We start from the raw sequence: 19,019 nt of genomic DNA on the forward strand, positions 1-19,019 counted from the left end.
CTACAAATACATGTATCAAGAGCAGATTTCTATGGGAAACATTTGTAGCTGAGTACATCATTTCATGCTCCTGATACTCTCCCCACTGGAAATCAAATCTTCACTGTATTCTTCTGGCCATCGTGTCTCTGCATTTTATACAAAAATATAGATCTTATTCTGTAACTTAAATGCATCAGCTCTCCATTATGGACAGCATGTTTCATCGCTGACCTTTTGGAATCATGAATGATCATTGTATGAATTATAATTTTCACAGTTTTCAATATTGTTTATTTTGGGTATACGAGGGTGAGGAATGATGAACAGAATAATTTCAGGAAGAACTGGAAAGACCTAGGTGAACTGATGCAGAGTGAAACAACCAGAAATAGGAGAGCGTTGTACACAATAACTATATTGTAGAATGATCAAGTGGGATAGACTTTGCTACTAACAGCAATACAATGATCCAGGACAATTCTGAGGGACTTATGAGAAAGATTGCTATCCATCCCCAGAGAAAGAACTGTTGGAATAGAAATGCAGATGAAAACATATGATTTATGACTCATTTATTTGGATACATTTTGGAAAGTTTGGGTTTTATAAGATTATTCACTTACAAAAATAAGCAATATGGAAATGGGTTTTGAATGATAATGCACGTAAAACCCAGTGGAATTGCTTGTCAACTCCAGGAGTGGGGAGGGAAGAGAGGAAGGAGACAACAAGAATCATGTAATTTTGGAACACTTATGTGTACATTTGTTATTGGAATAAAATAAAGATTAAAAAAAATTTGTTTTTGCAGTATTGTTATTATATAAATTGTTCTCCTGGTTCTGCTCATTTTTATTCTTCATCATTCATATGTCTTTCCATACATTTTTAAATCATCTATTTCCTCATTTCTTAAAGCACAGTAATATTCTATCGCATCCACATTCCAACAATTTATTCAATCTTTCCTCAATTAATAGTAAGAATAGTTAATTATATAATTAAATATGTAATTAGATATTTTTTTTAATCCTGGGACTCCATTCTAGGAGCATAGGGCCACAACCAGTAGGCAATGGGTCACACAGTCGCTCAGGGTCACCCAGCTGGGAAGTGTCTGAGCCTGGATTTGAACCTAGGACCTCCCGTCTCTAGGCCTGGCTCTCAATCCACTGAGCTAGCCCAGCTGCCCCTACTTTAGGTTGCAGTTTCTTTAGCAGAAGTAGTTTTTACAGGGTGGGGTTGCTAGCCCCATGCCCAACCCTCCTCCTTTTTCATCCGGGATAGGGACCGTCCTTGGCCCAGGAGTGGTAAGGGTGGGCAATAGGGGTCAAGTGACTTGCCCAAGGTCACACAGCTGGAAGTGTCCGCGGCCGGACTTGAACCTAGGACCTCCAGTCTCTAGGCCTGGCTCTCAATCCACTGAGCCACCCAGCTGCCCCGTAATTAAATATAGTTAAATATAATTATATAGTACTCACTATTTACCAGGCACTGTGCTAAGCATTTTACAATTATTATCTCATTTAATCCTTACAATAACACTGGACAATCTGGTAGAGAAAATTGAGGTAAGTAGAAGTTAAGTGACTTGCCCAGGGTAATATAGTTAGTAAATGTTTGGGGCTAGATTTGTAAGTCTTCCTGATTCCAGACCCAGAGCTCTATCTACTACACCATCTAGGTGTTCCTTACTTTCTAATTGTTTTGCCACCACAAGAAGAGCTATTATACATATTTGTATATTTACAGGACCTTTCTCTTCTTTCTTCAAATACTTTGGTGAATAGTACTAGCAGTGAAATATAGAACATGCTATTTAATAATGTTCGTATATAATTCCAAATTACTTTCAAGAATGGTTGTGCCCATTCATGGATCCACCAACAGTGCACCAATGTGTCTGTTTTCCTATAATTCCTACAGCATTTATCATTTTCTGCATTTATTATCTTTGCTACTCTTGAAGGATGTGGGGTAGAATCTAAGAATTATTTTAATTTGTATTTTTCCAATTAATAGTGATTCTGGAGCATTTTTTCATTGATTATAAGTAGCTTAGTTTTCTTCCCTTGAGAACTACCTGTTCATGACCTTTCATGATTTATCAATTGGGAAATGGCTCTGATTCTTATTTAAAAAAAAAAAGAATCAGTCTATTATACATCATATCAATCTCAGTGTTCATGTACCAGTACCAAATGATAATAGTTTAACACTAAAAGGAACCTATTTCATATGTGGCTATTTCTGAGGGGTTTTTGTTCAGAATACCTCTTTAGTTTAAATAGTTTACTTAAAATGCATGATTGTAGCTTCATAAATATTTCTAAGTGAAATGTCACCTCAAACAAAAGTCCCATGTTACATTGTGACATTTTCAAATTTTTACTACTTACTTTTGAAAATTAGAATTCTTCCATACCAATGTTCACTTTACATAATTCCTTAGTATATACTGAAAGTCTAGACATATAGTTTTTAAACAGTGAATAGTTGAGATATTTAAATACTTTTTTTTCTTTCTTGGACATAGCAAGATCATTTAATTAATGAGAAAAAAATATTGTGAGTTTTGTGTTATAGCCAAGGATGCTCATAAGAAAGACTACTCAGGTCACCAAAAAACAGGCTGTGTGCAGCCAGGATGGAGCTAACATTTGTGGGTTGGATGTGTATTTGATTTTTTCCTATGGTATTGTCTTTACCTTGGCCAGATATTTGGATTGGCAAGATGCACCAGACAATGAGCCAAGATTCAGCTGGCACAGTTACTAGTGACAAGTTAACATTACCAATCCTTTAGCAAATATTAATAGTAATTCAACTCAACAAACATTTATTGAGGACCTTTCGCATACTCAATGTTGTGTTGGGCACTGTTAAAGAAACAAAGATGAATAAACCACGGCCCCTGTTTTTAAGGAGTTTGCCATTTCAAATAATATTTCTAATGACATCAACAATGAGAAACAAGTGTAAGCAAATAGATCTCTGAACAAAAGAAAATAGTTTTCATGTAGTCCTCACACTGAAGTAGAGATGCTGCCATACCCAGTGTCTACTAACTTTAAGATGTGTTTAGAATAAGAAAACTTTTTAACAAGCACAATAGGATAGCATAGCAGAAAGAATGTTAGATTTGGAGAGAGGAGGACTGAAGCTTAGATTTTGGTTCTGTCACTTTCTATTTGTGGGACCAAGGGAAAGTCAAGGAAGGGAGAGAAGAAGGAAAAAGGAATGAATGAATGAATGAATGAATGAATAAAGGGAGGGAAAAGAAAAGAGGGATGTGGTTACAAAGATAAATGAAAGACTTTATGATATTCTTTTTTAGACTTAAACTGTTATAATCATATCAAACATTATCAAAATAATAGCTCCCATTTATGTGATGGAAGACTGGCCAATGAAAGCTCAGCCTCTCTTTGCGTGTACATCATTCTCAGATTGATACATTGCCCCGCGTAAATTTTAGAATATGCAAAAGTAATTTCTAGTTATTTCCAGGCAGTTTATTGCATGTTGATAAAAGATTAGTCTATTGTCTTCTGAGATGAAACCAAGCTTGCTTACAAAAGGCTTTGGCAACCCAACTTTATTTTTTTCCCTACCCAGCCTATATTCCAATGAAGAGACTAGAACTGCTATAAATCTTTGGACAAGGAGAGAGATCTATCTTGTATTCTACTCTCCCCAATGAGGTTGACATGAAGCCATGAGCATTTGACCCTTCTGTTGTTTCTATCCTTATTATATCTATTTTTTCCTGAATGGAAAGTGAAAGAGTATTAGAAATGGAACAGATTAGGCTGCAAAATTATGGATTTTATGGGAAAATATCCAAAATTAAAATTAAATAAATAAATATTTGAATATTTTTTTAAAAAAGAAGTTGGAAGATCAAGCTTCCAGAAGTCCAGACATGGCTGTCCATGTCAGAGGGTACAGGGAGCTGAGCCCCATGAAAGGAAAGCTTTGAATGACCTGTTTGACATAGTGTGTAGCAGGATCAAAAGCAGCTATGAGAGAGCAACTTCTTCCATTAGATTGACTACATTCAGAAATGACCAAATGCTTTGTAGAACCCACTTTAAAACAAGACCACTCAATTTAGTAGTATAAGAGAGAATGTGCCCCTTGTTTGGGAGGATGTTTGATATGTCTATTCTTGCTATATCACCTCAATAAATCTCTCTTTATTAAGGCTAACTGACATTAGTTGTTTAATTGATACTGATTGCTAATCAGTGGGTCAATCAATGATATATGGAAAAAATTAAACATATATATATATATATATACTGATAATAGATATTAGGGAAAACACATCAGAATGGAGGCTCAAGCCAATAACTTTAGAAAGATGCTTCAGCCTCTCACAGGTACTCCTAGAATCTCAAGCGAGAGATGTAGCTTTGCTATGAGAACCCAACATCAGTAAGAATGAGAATTGGGATAAGTACACCAAGGACTATACCATGTTCCTAAAATAATAGAGAGAACATAGGTCTTGGGATTGAAAAAAATAGCATCTGACTCAAAATAGCTATCAAATGTATTCTTCCACTGAAAAAAGAAAATTCCTCTACTTTTATTCTGAATTTTTTTTTTTGCTGTTGGCTTTACCTCATCATTTCCTCCAAAAATGAAAATAGTGAATATATTCTAAGAGTGGTACATTTGGAGTCAAGACTTGGGTTTGAATCTCAGCTCTACCACTTTACCCCTGTACCCTAGGACACATCATGTAAAACTCTTTTGGCCTTAATTTCCTCTTTTTTAAGATGAGGGAATTGAAATGTACAACATCCAAGGTACTTTTTATCTCAAAATCTTAGGATGCTAAGAATTATATAAATATATCTATATGTATGTATGCATGAATATATTTCTGTATGTATTCATATATACACAGTTCCCCAAAAGTCTTAATAGTTTTAATCTTCAAATTTGTTTGTTGGTTGTTGTTTTTTTTTAACCCTTACCTTCTGTCTTTTTTTTTCTTAGAATCTTAGAATGTGTATTGGTTCCAAGACAGAAGGGCTAGGTGATGAGGATTAAATGACTTGCCCAAGAATCACCAGCCAGGAAGTATCCAAGGTCAAATTTGAACCCAGGACTTCCCTTTTTAAGCCTAGCTCTCAATCCACTGAGTCACTTAGCTTCTCCCAGCTTTAAGTTTTATGATTGGAACAGTTACTTAAGCTTAAGTAAATTTTCTTAAATATTTTTAACTAAGTAAAATTTTTAGTAGCTGTGATAATTGTAAACTTTATATTTTTGATGTTGTGATATTGTTTTTGCCATAATTACTGTTAGAAATTATAATTATATTGATAAGACTCCACTATGGAACCTAAGTGGTCCTAATGCCCATAGAAGTATGTAGGCAAAAGAAGACAGTTGTACTTTTCCTTTGTTAATTCTGTGGCAGAAAGATAAAACTTAGAGCTTTGGGATTGAATGAACTCTGGACCTACTATAGGGGTCTTGAGTCATTTTCCTTCTCCCATTGGATCCTCCCACCAGTTTGTGGGACCAATAAAGAAACTCTTACTATGGGAGCTTCATTGAAATCTGGTATCAATAAAGAACCTGGATAACTTTTTACCACATCTGGATATGAATAGGTATATCCATTCCTGTATGTGTTCTCAACTAAGCCCACTTTTAGGGTGTATAATCTTGCTACCTGAACCCCAACTTTGAGTATGTCCCCCCCCCGTTTGTACCCTTCTCCCTCCAGCTGGGGTGAGTTTCTCACATGTGGGAACAAACCTGTTTATAACACCATATGGTATATTGGGGGGGACCATTGTGTGTGCATATGCTTTGTTTGTCTGCTCACTGTCTGGTATAACAATAAAGTTCATGATTATATTAGGTTTTGTATTGTTTTCTTAAAATCCCACACTCAAGTTTTTGCTTTAACTTGAGCCTTGAGAGGCTAATAAAAAAGTACCTTAAAACTACACACTTTGGGGACACCATCTATGTGTGTGTGTGCCTTTTTCTCTCTCTCCCTCTCTCTCTCTCTCTTTCTCTCTTCTCTCTCTCTCTTTTTCTCTCTCTCTCTCTCTCTGAATCTCCATCTATCTCTCTGTCTGCCTCTGTCTCTGTCTCTGTCTCTGTCTCTATCTCTCTATCTCTGTCTGTCTTCTCTCTCTCTCACTCTCTCTCTCTTTTCTCTCTATCTCTGTCTCTTCTTTCTCCCTCTCTCTGTTCTCTCTCTGTCTCCCTCTGTCTCTGTCTCTGTCTCTGTCTCTCTCTTTCTCTCTGTTCTCTCTCCTCTCTCTCTTGTCTCTCTCTGAGTCTCTGTCTCTTTCTCTCCTCTCTCTCTCTGACTCTCTTTCTCTCTTCTTTCTTTCTCTCTCCTCTCTCTCTTTTTCTGCCTCTGTCTCTGTCTCACTCCGTCTATCTCACTCTCTCTCTCTTTATATATATATATATGTATGTATGTGTGTGCATGCCTGTATATATGTGTATCTATATGTGTGTTATCTAACATATATGTGCATATTATGTGTGTATATGTATATACATGCTATATGTGTATATATAGATATAGGTATAAATAGATATATAAACACATATTCAGGATGTACATATACATGAATAGACATACTTTTATGTTATGTTATTATTATATATGTAATACATAATAAAGTCTATATTATATATTATGTATTTATATTATGTTATTTATATTATTATATAATTATTTTCTATTTTGTCATATATTACTATAGATAGATAGATAGATAGATAGATAGATAGATAGATAGATAGATAGATAGATATAGTGTTATAAACAAAAGGGGTCCAACAGGAGATGTATAGATGTACAATGAAGTTGATCTATCTGTATTCTCCATAGCTGCAGATGATGGAGGAACACCAACTCCATTCACCCTTGACCTGCTGTAATTTTTCCCTTTCTCTCTAACAGTTGCCCAAGGAGGACCCTTGAGAGGTCAGATAGATGGGTAACCTTTCCAGGTCCAACCTGGGGTTGGATAGATTAGTATTGGGCTATTGATTTGCCTTGGATAACATTTGGGATCCAACTGCTTTTGACTCCCTTCCCAAGGGCTGTGATATAAACCACTCAGGAGGGTACTTGCTGAACACTCTTTATCTATACTCAGGGAAAGGATAACAAGGACAAGGATTTGGGATTGGAGACCCTATTGACCTATTATCTAATAACTAGTTGACAATCAGGACTGGAGGCTATTCATCAAGTGAAAGCTGGAGATTTGCTCACTCCCACTCCCTGGCCAGGTCTGGCCACAGCCAAGTCAGAGAATGGAAAGTTATTGATGCAGCTGTATTGATGATCTTATTCTCTCAGCTTTCTCACTATCAGTGTTGGTGATACACTATCTCTCACAGTCTCTCAGGAAATAGTTTCAGAGATATTCCAACCCTCTTCTTCATAGACCTCCCTTCCACCCTTCACCACCCACTCTGAGATTCCCAGTCCAGAGATTCCTATCCAGAGCCCTCCAGAGAGACTCCTCAAAGTGGCTGTCAGGGTATTTATACCATGGGGCCAACTAATGTTGGCCCCTAGCTCATGGCACCTGGGAACATTTCGAATCTTCCAACTGCCATTACTGTCAGTCAAGGTGGCATCCATCACTTCCCAGATTATGAATATAACAATAGATATAGATATAGATATACTTTTTAAATCTGGAAGGTTAGCAAAGGTGAACCGAAGTAAACAGGCAATCAATGAAACAAACATTTTTGGGAAGAATTAAATAGAAAACCTATTAGCAAGCTGGCTATACTAATAGCTAACTGTTAAATCACCTCAAATGTATGTATATGTAGATAAATATATTGTATATACATAAATTTACAAAAAATGTTACTAGAATCCCAGATTTGGAGCTAGAAGGGACTTTGGAAGTCATCTGGTCAAATAGATGGGGGTACTGATGTCCATAGAGATGAAGTGCCTTGTTTACTTAAGTTACTCAGGAAGTGATAAAGTCAAGATTTAAATGTAGATCTCCTGACCCCAGATTCAGAAATCTTTCCAATGCACTACACTGCCTCCTGCGATAACCTTAATTCTATTTTATCTTGTTGCCAAGGAAGGAGCAAGAGATTTTGAGTCAGAGGACCCAAATTCAAATTCTAGCTTGGGCAAACCACTTAAATTCTCTGGATCTCAATTAATTCATCTACAAAATGAGTGGGTTCCTTTACAACTCTAAATCCATGATATCATTCTCCTAATATCTCTGCTACAGTGATAGATAAAATTACTTTTACTTATTTATTTATGGGCAAAAGAACGATGCTTTTTAAGCTCTTATTAATATAAAATGTAGAGTTTTGCATGGTGTAATGGAGAGAGCCCTGGTGCTAAGGGTCAGAAAGATCTCAATTCAAATCCTGCCTTGGACATTCACTACCTGTGGGACCCTTGAGTGAGTTCTTTAGCCTCTATCTCAGTCTCCACTTTTATAAAATTATGGGGTTGGACTCAATAGCTTCTAAGGTCTCTTCTACTGCTGATACTTTATCCACCTTTCTTCCTCCATTATCTCAAAGAGGAAGAGTTACAAAACATATGTTGACAGAAGCAAGCTTTCTAAAACTTAACCAGAATTATATTTCAACAATCGTTGTTTACTACAAGAAGAAGATTGGTACAATAAAGCTTAGGGTCATCTAAGTAGTCAGCTACCAGGATGGCCAACTTGCTAGTAGGTTTTCTACTTAATTCTCCTTGAATACATTTCATCATTTGCCTCTTTACTTTAATTCCTCTTTGTTAAATTTTCTGATTTAAATAGTCTTGTAATTCTGACACTAAAGCCTTTAAAGTTTTCACTATCATCTCTACCAATAGTAACACTCAGAATGGGCTCAAAATTTGCCCCGTATAACATGAGAACATTGGCCTACCTTTCAGATATTTAACTGCCATTGGGCAAATTACCCTCCACGTCAAAGCTAAGATGGCCTACTTCTCTCTGTATAGACAAAAAATCCTGAAGGGGGTCAATGTTTATGAAAACAGCACTGAACTTGTGGGCAGAAGAACTGAGTTAAAATCCCAGTTGACTCTCCTTTTATTCCAACTCTAAAATGGAGATGATTATAACCTCTGACAATTCTTTAAAAAAAAACAACCTTTACCTTCCATCTTAGAATCAATACCACATATTGGTTCCAAGGCAGAAGAGTATTAAAGACTAGACAATGGTGGTTAAATGACTTGCCCATGGTCACACAGCTGGGAAGTATCTGAAGCCAGACATGACCTTCCATCTCTAAGCCCAGCTCTCAATCCACTGAGGCACCTACCTGCTACTGGCCCTATTCTTAAAAAAATTAAAAATCATGGGAATCCAACTAGGTAATGGTTGTGGGAGCTATTTGTAAAACATTAAGCATTGTACAAGGATAGCTACTGTGCCAGAAATTGAGAACCAACTCCAGAAAACTTGTATAGGACATCTCTTAACTGCTTATAATTCACAAATTAGGACTAGCTACTTAGCACTACTCAACAGTGCTACCATTATTATGGAGCTCTAAGTATTTCAATCACTTCTCTGACAAAGGTGCACTTTTTTCTAATTGATAAAGAGCAACTGAGGCATGAAATATTCAGGAGATAAGACTTCGCCAGCCCACTAGTCCTTCAGGGAAAACCAAACCTCTCTATTTCCTGGACTTCAACTGCTCCCTGATCTAGCACTTAGCACAGTACCTTGTACATGATAGGTGCTTAATGAATATTTATTAACTTATTGATTGGTTTCCCCCATCCCTACCCAAACCTGGAATTGGCTCCTGTCCTTGAATTTTTCTCATGGGAGACCACCACCAAATAAAAGATCACTAGAATTAGATAGCAAAAGTATGGAGAAGTGTTCAATTTGGAAAACATTTAAAATAGCTCTTTGGCATTGAAAATCAGCTTAAAGGATGATAGATGCAAATGTGAACAGAGACATGCTCAGTTCAGAGTTGCAAATCCTTCAGTAATGAAAATAGATCCACACTCTAATTTTTTAAACCATAAACCTCCCTGAAGCAAGTGAGAAGAGAGGGAACAGAAGGGAAGAATTCTACAAAGAAAATGGATTTTGCATTTGATCTTTTATAGGGAACTCATTCTGAAAAACCCTATCTGCCAAGGCTAGTCCCACTCAAAATTATAAGGCAGACGAATTTGTCTTGGGTGCCCCCAGTGCTGCCCTCCCTAAGTAGCACTCTCTTTTCAAACCCAACAAGTACCATATACCCTCATGCTCTCTCCATCCTCACCTCAGATTTTATTTAAAGCTCAATGCAAAGACCTGCTATTTTCAAATATTTGAAAAGTTGTTATGTAGAAAAGGGACTGGACTTGGTCTCCTTGACCCAGAAGGTAAAATAAAGAGTGATATGGAGAAGTCACAGAGGCACAGATTTCAGCTCAATGGGAGGAAAAAGCACCCAACCATCAGAATTGTCCAAAAATGGAGCAGGTCACTTCTGATACATCTGGGGGCTGGGCAAACCACCTGTCAGAACTGCCACAGAGGGGATGCCTAAAATGGACAGGGAATTGAAACTGAGCACCTCTGAGGGCCCTTCCAATTCAATTTCTATGAAATAATCCCACAGAGATATTTTTATTAGAGTATATGTGATTCATACCTTAAAATATTACTTTCTTCACCAATGTTTGTATTTCAATAGAGGAAAAACTTCTAAGTCCAAGGAATATAGCTTTAACAGTGACATTTCAGAAAGCAGGCAGTAGAAGAAGGAGAAGGTAGGACATGAACAGAGAAGCCTTCCCACACTGAAGCCATAGCATAGGCATTTGTTTACTCTCTTTGCCTATCTCTGGTTCTGCTCAAAGCAATAGGTAAGGAAATGTCAGACGAGTTTGGGAAGACCCATGTCCCATATCAAAATCTCAGATGGTGAGGAGTTTCCATGAAAAATACACATTAAAAATGCATATTCACAATGAATTTTGGTTCTTTTTCCTTTCCCTCATTCCTAGAACTACCTAGATTAAACAACTTCAGAAACTATAGATAATTTATTTGAAAATGAAGAAATGAATGCATGCTAAATCATTCCACTTATAATTATGGGCAATAAGGGGAAGCTAGGTGGTTCAGTAGATTGAGAAGCAGGGCTAGAGATGGGAAGTCGTGGGTTCAAATTCCTAGCTGTGTGACCTTCTGGCAAGTCACTTAATCCTCACTGTCTAGCCCTTACTACTCTTCTGCCTTCAAACCAATACACAGTACTGATTCAAAGATAGAAGACAAAGGTTTAGAAATAATAATAGACAATATTTTTGCTTGGGTTCTCTGCCTTATACTTACATCCCTAATAGAACTGTTTGAATAGTGAGGAAAACCAGTATCTCCCCAAAAAAATGACCAAGAATCCTACCACATGGATCCTGAACTTCTCAGGTCAGATCTTCTAATGATCTCCACAAGAAGCACACACCAGATGCTTAATAGTATTTCCAACTCCTTCCCATCTCCAATCCAGTCTGTCCGCAGAATCTTGGAGGGAAAACCAGTCTTCCAACCTCTCCATTGAAAGTTTCTGCAGTGTGACAACCTCAACAACAATTTATCTATTCATTATTGAAGGATTTATAATTAATAGTCTTAAGACCCAAGACCCAAAACCAATGAAACTCATTAGCCAGAGACAATATTTTTCAAAGTTTCTATGCTCAGGTATGTTGCCTATGGACAATTATAGAATTAGAGGATCCCAGAGTTGGAATGGATTTTATATGTCATCTAGTTCAACCAATAACTGAACAAGAACCCCCTCTACAATATCACCAAGAAGAGATAATGAAAAAAAATGTATAGCAAATTTCTCTGACAAAAGTCTAATTTCTCAAATTTGTAGAAAACTAAGTCAAATTTATAAGAATATAAGTCATTCCCCAGTTGACCAATGAACAAAGGATATGAATAATCAATTTTCAGATGAAGAAATCAAAACTATCAATAATCATATGAAAAATGTTCCAAATCACTCTTGATTAGCAAAATACAAATTAAAACAATTCTAAGGTACCACCTCACATCAGATTGGCCAATATAATGGTAAATTAAAGTAATAAATGTTGGAGGAAATATGGAAAAATGGGTGCACTAAGGCATTTTTGGTGGAGTTGTGAACTGATCCAACCATTCTGGAGGGCATTTTGAAACTATGCCCAAAGGAAAACAAAACTGGGTCTGTGTCCCAAAGAGATAAAAAAAAGGTGGGGGCAGAAATTGTACAAAAATAATTATAGAAACTCTTTTTTGTGGTGGCAAAGAATTGAAAATTGAAGGGATGTCCATCAATTGGGGAATGGCTGAACAAATCGTGATATGTGTTGGTGATGGAATACTATTTTGCTATAAGAAGCAATGAGCAGGATGGTTAGAGAAAAAGCTGGAAAGAACTATGTGAACCGATGTAGAGTAAAATAAGCAGAACTTGGAGAACACTGTACACAGTAAAAGTAATATTGCATGATGATCAACTGTGAAGGATTTAGCTACTCTCAGCAATATGATGATCCAGAACAATTCTGGAGGACTTATGACAAAGAATGCTATCCACCTCCAGAGAGAGAACTGATGGAATCAGAATGCAGACCAAAGCATATTATTTTTCACATTCATTTATTTATGGATTTATTTTGGGGTTTTGGTTTTATTTAAGTATTCTCTTACAAAAATGACCCATATGGAAGTATGTTTTGCATGAAAATACAAGTATAACCCAGATCAAATTGTGTACCATCTCTGAAAGAGGGCTATGAAGGAAAGGAAGAAGGAAATTGGGATCTTATGATTTCAGAAAATGTATGTTGAAAATTATTACATGTAATTGGGAAAATAAAATATCTTTAAAGAAACCATAGAAGATCTCCAATGAAAAGAAACCTAAGGGGGCAGCTGGGTGGCTCAGTGGATTGAGAGCCAGACCTAGATATGGGAGGTCCTAGGTTCAAATCTTGCCTCAGACACTTCCTAGCTGTGTGACCCTGGGCAAGTCACTTAACCCCCATTGCCTAGCCCTTACCACCCTTCTGCCTTGGAGTCAATACACAGTTTGACTCCAAGGTGGAAGGTAAGGGTTTCTAAAAAAAAAAAAAAAAAAAAAACTTAAAACCTCCCAAGGGAGCCATTTTGGATAGTAGGAAGTAGGATATACTACTAGTAGGGTAGGAATAGTAGGAATCATTAGGAAGTATTTCCTTATATTAAGTTGAAGTTAAGAAAATATTCATTTGGCATCAGACGTGATAAGCACTATAAAAAACAAATTACAAAAAAACTGAAGTTGTTTTCTTTTAGGAAAGAGAAAAAATCTGGTTATGAATGGTAGAGTCATCCTTGAATGAGCTATATGTGGATATTCAGAACACTTGTTGTTAGAATAATGAACATAATTAATATGAATCTAAAAGAATTCATCTTAATGAGAAAAGTGGCTTATAAATGAAATAACAAGCTTATTCTATTTAAATAATGAAATAAATTAAGTAATTTAAGATAATTATATGATGCCAACACAAATTATTATAACTATTTATAGAATTTTAACCTTTGCAAACAAGTTGGCACCCAAAGGAGACCAAAAAAGCTTTAAAAATGCCTTAGTCAAAAAACACCTCACTTGATAGCCAAAAGAAGAAAGATATTAGTCAAATTTAGCACAAGTTTAGGATATGACCTCATTTGTAAAATATTATAAAAAATTATTACGAAAGATTAAAGCAGTGAGAAACCACGGAGATAAAATCAGTTTAAAGAAAGTTTGATGAAAGACCCAACTCAACAAAGTCTTCCTGATTGTACTTAAGGATGAAAATGGAGGAATAACAAATAAGAAAAACTTAAAAGATTAGCAATGATTTTTTTATATCAAATTGTTTTCACCATCCACAACAGCAGTGCCACCATAGAAGGATTCTATTATCACAATACTGAAAATACTTATAAAGGAGATAGAAATGGCAATAAAATGATAAAGATGAGAAAAGCAGTCCAATCGGACTAAGTGTGTGTGTGTGTGTGTGTGTGTGTGTGTGTGTGTGTGTGTATCCATGTCAGAGGTGATATAATAATACCAAAGACATTGAAAAAACCCAGACCTTATTGAAACCAAAAAAAAATTACTGAGGAAACACCAAAACTTCGAAACTGTATATCTCCTTTCTTATTGGCACCTATACAAATAAGAGGGTGTCCTTAGTGATGGTATTAGTATATAGAATAGGCAAGTTTTTACAAACAATCTACTTTGCTCATTCAATTGACTAAAAGATAGAGAATACAAGTTTCTGTGCTTATTTTTATAGATGACAAAAAAGCATTTAATTCAGTTGAGCAAAACACTACCATAAAACACTTTTGGGAAAAAAAGAGTCCTTCTCAATCATACATTAAACTCTTTCAAAAGTCCTTGAAAGGTATAGCAACAGAGATCAACTTTGTTCAAATATCTTTTGATCATAAATATTAGCCAAGCACAAAACCAAGAGATATATACACACCAAAATTGTTCAGTGCTTTGATAGGAAAGATCCAGGAGAATTCAAGATGAAAAGGGATTCTCCCTGGGTACTTAAGATCTTCCAAATGTTTCTGCTTACAGAATGATGGCATTAAGACCCAGAACAGAGGTTTCAAAGATGTGGTCCATGGGCATGCAGTTGGCAACTCTCCAAACTAAAGTCCAAACCTGATTAAAGTGTAAATTAGGAACATTTAACAAAATAAATAAATATACAATAAATCAGATAATAGTAACATGTGATTTTCTAAGACAACAGGGATTCTTACACATGGGTTAGTGGTCCCTGTTTTTATTTGGATTTGACATCACTGCCCTTAGACCATTACAAAAACTACTGGAAGATATTCATAACCCCTCAAAAGAATGACTATTCACATGTAGGAAATACCAAATGATTGGAGAATATTGTACAGATGATAGTGTGTAGTTAAATACACTATAGAATATAGAATAGCTCCCTATAGAGCTTATCTATCAATATATATTATCTAAGATGGACAGTACAAATTGACAAGTTAGGCTCAGATTTAAACAGACGTAGAGCAGGCTGAATTTTGCCTTCATAAAAGTTCTTAGGTATTTTAATAACCCAAAATTTCTCTAAGAAAGAAAGTTCCATTTTTAATACCAATATTGTTATATAGAGCTATGAGACAGGTAACACAATAGTCTCAAACAACAGAAAATGAGTATTACACAGAGGAGAATGGTGGGTGGGGAAAATCTATAACAAAAGAACAATAAGAAACTTTGAAGGACAGAAGTATAACAAATCCTCAAAGAAAAGTATGACAGAAAGAAGAGCTATTCGTGGGGCGAGAGTGAGGGATGAGAGGATGTCAGTCCTGAGTGTTTCATTAGAATCTTTTTGATATCAAGAGAAATACAGGAAGTTCTCCAGTACATTAGGTTGATTCCCCGTCAGTCTGTCAGTCAGTCAATAAGCAATTATTAAGTGTCTACTATGCACTAGGTGCTGTGCTAATCACTGGGGATAGGAAGAAAGGCAAGTCCCTGCTCTGAAGGAATTTACAGTCTGATGGGGGAAAGAACATACAAAACAACTATGTACAAACAAAATTATAAACAAGAAAAATTGGAAGTAACCAACAGAGAAAAGGCACTAGAATTAAGATGGATCAGTAAAGACTTCCTATAGAAGGTAGGATTCCTGCTACAGTTTGAAGGAAAACAGGAGGTGGATATAAGAAGGGAGAACATTCCAGATATGGAAGACCTTGGAGAAGACAAGAAAAATAGGACAGGTAGAGATAGATAGGTGATGGACATTGATTGAAGGAATCAGAATGCTTTCAGAGCAATAAGCTCAGAATTGAGCCTAAATTTGCCCCTCTAAAATTTTCACCTATTATTCCCAATTCTATCTGTTGGAGTCAAGTTTTGTAAATATTTAAAGATATCATATCTCCTCTAAATATTCTCTTCTTCAGTTTTTTCAACAGGTCCTCATGTGGCATGATCTCCATCCTGATTCCCATCATGGCCACCTTTTTCTAAATACTGCCCACTTTATCTATATCTTTCCTAAAATTCTCTTCCCAGAACCAGTCGCGGTACTCTAGAATTGGTCTGACCAGAACAAAATACAGCAAGAATTGGACTGCAAAAAATGGTAAAGTCACTCTTGGCACAGGAAAGGGCCCTATTGTCAAAGCACTATAAACACATCTATCACTTCAAAGTGGAGATTCTCAAATTCTCATGTCGTGTCTCCATTTCCCAAAATTGCCTTTACCATTCATCTGGTGGTGTTGTCTCCCAAAAATCTGCATCTGTCTAGAGTAGTCTATAAGGTGAGGATTTTTGACTAGATGATCTCTGGGTTCCCTACAACTACAAATGCAATGCTTCCATGATTTTAAGCAATAGGGAGTAGAGGGGGAAATATGAGGTACAGATATCTGTACAGCTTATAATCATGACCTCCAGTTCATCGTCACCATTAAAAGATGGTGGAGAGCTTCCCAACTATTATCTCTGGTCTACCTCCAAATTCTCCTCTGACATTTTAAACCTGTCCCTATCCACTCCCCACTTGGAGAAACACTAGCTTTGACAAATATTCTTTTTTCTAAAATGTCATTATGTTCCTGCAGGAAACCAGGAAGGAGGTGAAATGTTAGATAATGCCTGCTGCAGGGACCCATTTGTCCTTTACAAAGCATGGGGAGCTCACTTAAAATGACCCCATTTCAGGCAGAGACCTTTCAATGCCTCTGTTCTTAAGGGGTCATTCTCAACAGGCTCTTTCTTGACATTCTACACTTGCAACATTGAAAATGGTGGTAGTCAATTAGAAAAAGGAGAAGAAAGAAAAAGAAAGAAAGAAAAGGAGGTTAAGTTCTTTTCTTATGTGAATTATACAGAAGGGATTAGGCTTCTGGTTTTGTTTTTTTTGTAATTGTGGGTTTTGTTTTGTTTTGTTTTGTTTTAAGAGGGGCTCTACAGCATGGATAAATCTGTCTAGTGGCTTGACGATTGACTTGGCCAATAGTCATCTCAGTGCACTAGGCATATCTGTTTAATGAGTCCAGAAATGTGAAGTTGAGAGAAGGCAAAGGCAGGGGAGAGGGATTGAGAGTAAGGGAATTGTTGAACCACATTTTTTTTGCCAATTAGAGGATTTCCAGATCCCACCCAGAGTTCATTATGTGCCCAGCATTCTCAAGAAATGTGTACACCAGGTGGTCCTTCTTGCTATACGATTTAAGTAAACAGGAAATCCTCAGCCAAAAAAAAAATTCCCTAATCCAAAAAAATAACTTATTTTTTAAACAGACCATTTCAATGTGCCTGCTCCTGGTCTGTTTCTAAATAAATAAATACATGACATTGACTATAACCCTGGTTTCCCATCAGTATGATACAATTTTTAAAAGCACAGATTTGGAGCCTGAGGTCTTGGGTTCAAATTCTAACCCTTATGGCTCTCCCATTGTCACCCAGGCAAGATGCTTTTAACCTCTGTAGTCCTTAGTTTCCTCATCTGTTCGGTGAAGAATTTAAACTAGAGGGATCCTATGGTCTTTTCCAGATCTAAATTTATTTTTTCATGATCTTACATTTCTAAAAGGTAGATCTTCTCAGACTATTGGTCCCTGGCAATAGATCAACTCCAGAGACTCAAAACAGCATCCTTCAGCACCTACAAAGAATTCTTAAAGGCAAGTGCCGCATCAGAGACTTAGGAAGGCTGGTTCCAGCAAGGGCCTTACTTGCTGCTCTCTCTCTTTCCCTGCTCTGCCCAGCTGAGGACCATATTGACAGCTTGCCAGGAGCCTGAAGGCCTCACTTAATGTGTACACGTGGAACAGCTTGCAGGCACTGCCGGGGCTCTGATCAGCATCAAACCTGCCTGGCAGACCCCATCTGACTGCAGGCTTCATGTCAGATCTCCATTCATCCAGCCAGCAGTCCATATTCCCTCATTTTCAATGGGTATCCTGATTTTCTTTGTTCCTGAGGGGATGGAGTTCAACTCCTCCTCAGTTTCTCTTAACCTCCTTTCTCACTAGAAAGTATCTCTTCATCTTCACCCATCTTCTCTTTTTTCCTCCCTTCCTCTCTTCCTTCCTCCTTCCCTTCTTTTCTCTTTTCCTTCCTCCTTTCTTTCCTCCCTCAAAGGACGAATCATCCCTCTTCTTTTCAACATCTAATTCCTCTCCAAGTATCTTGGAATATATCCCTCTCATCTTCTCCCTTTCCCATCAATCAAACCCTCTTTCTCTTTCCTCTTCAGCCTCTACCTTTCATCAGATCATAGCATTTTTAAATGGAAGGAACTTTAAAGTTCCACAAGTCCATTCCTTACTATTTTACAGATGAGAAAACCAAGGCCCAGATACATCAAATGATTTGTCCAAAGTCACATGGTAGCTAAGATTCAAAAATAAGTCTCAGTTCCAGAAGCTGTGTTCTTTCCATTGTTACATTAATTTCCAGCTTCTTTCTCTGCCTAATACATCCTAAATTCTCTCTTCACTAAAAAAAAAAAAATGAAGTTCCCTATGCCCAGTTATGTCCCTCTCTTGCCACCCATCCTCTCTCACAACTCAACTGAATCTCTTTTCTGGAAGGTCATCCATGACCTCATATGCTGTTAGAGCTGGAAGAAACCATGGAGGTCATTTTAGTCAATCCTGTCCTTTTACAAATGAGAAAAAGGAAACCTAGACAGGCTAAGGCCCAAGATCATACCTAAGCCCACCTGAGTTGATCCTTGAAAGGAAATAAGAATGAAGAGAAATAGATGCATGAAAAGGATTAATGTGAAGCAGGTAGGTGGACCCTTCCAAGCTGTGTGACCCCAAACAAGTGACTAAACCCCAGTTGCTTAGTCCTTACCAGTCTTCTGCTTTGAAAGAAAGAAAGAAAGAAAGAAAGAAAGAAAGAAAGAAAGAAAGAAAGAAAGAGAGAGAGAGAGAAAGAGA

Source organism: Gracilinanus agilis, chromosome 4, assembly GCF_016433145.1.
Source record: "Gracilinanus agilis isolate LMUSP501 chromosome 4, AgileGrace, whole genome shotgun sequence".
Classification (NCBI taxonomy): Eukaryota; Metazoa; Chordata; class Mammalia; order Didelphimorphia; family Didelphidae; genus Gracilinanus; species Gracilinanus agilis.